The following is an 872-nucleotide window of genomic DNA, read 5'->3' on the forward strand; positions in this document are numbered from 1 at the left end:
ATGCTTTTGTCTGAAATTCGTCCTCAGGAAAGCGTACCAGTTTTTATTACGCTATTTGGATTTTGCGCATTTCTAAGGGTAATGCTATTTATGGAACACCTATTAACCATTAATCGGTTGCTTATTAGCATTAGTAACATATTGGCTATTAATGAGTCATTATTAAATACCTATTAATGCATTAGTCTTCCAGTCCAAACAGGGTTGGGTTTAAGGTCAACATTAACCCTAATAAGTACTCAATAATGACTAATAATTACTAATTTGCATGCTAATAAGCAACTAATTAATGAATAACAGGTTTTTCCAAATATAAAGTGTTAAAAAAATCGTTTTTTGTATATTTTGGTGTACTTTGTAGTTTTGTTTTGGAGTCGTGTTGTTTATTTTGTCATTCTACTTTGGGGGCCACACAAAATTAGACCAAGGGCTGCATGTGGCCCCTGCAGGTCTTCCAGGTCTGCAACATATACAGCATTTTACCTTGGGGAACGTACCCCGCCCCACACTTTTAAAACCTTCATAGATCGATAATGGTGGTTTCTGCGCTTCGACAGACTCTAGACTGTAACTAAGCGCTTCTCACAGGCGAACGCCCTGCCCATGGCATCACCCACCGTCGTCAGCGCGTCCATCTGTTATCAGCAGCCGGCGATCGGACGCTGATACGGAGGGAAGGGAAGGGGCTGCTGGGTGGGCGGATCAGCTCCAGGGACAAAGTGTAGCTGCAGGATCGGTGCGCACTCCGCTGCGGATCGGCCACTTTGAGGGCAAAGATGAGGAGGATACATAGCACTCCGCTTTCCCGGTCAGATTTATGATTTCTTTCTTGCTTTGGAAGCATCTGCTTTTTCTTCCTTGAGGCTCCCATC

At 43.5% G+C, this 872-nt stretch overlaps 1 protein-coding gene across 4 annotated transcripts in view; it reads left to right on the forward strand.

The window, feature by feature from the left end:
* The first annotated feature begins 689 nt into the window (after nucleotides 1–689).
* Nucleotides 690–872, forward strand: part of LOC114474768 (leucine-rich repeat and fibronectin type III domain-containing protein 1-like protein) — a 194,630-nt gene continuing 194,447 nt past the window's right edge. For all 4 annotated transcript variants that reach the window (XM_028465277.1, XM_028465276.1, XM_028465278.1 and 1 more), the window contains exon 1: nucleotides 690–872. This exon is cut by the window's right edge and continues 907 nt beyond it. The gene's annotated coding sequence lies outside the window, so the exon portion shown is untranslated.

The sequence above is a fragment of the Gouania willdenowi genome, chromosome 13, assembly GCF_900634775.1.
Source record: "Gouania willdenowi chromosome 13, fGouWil2.1, whole genome shotgun sequence".
NCBI classification, from domain to species: Eukaryota; Metazoa; Chordata; class Actinopteri; order Blenniiformes; family Gobiesocidae; genus Gouania; species Gouania willdenowi.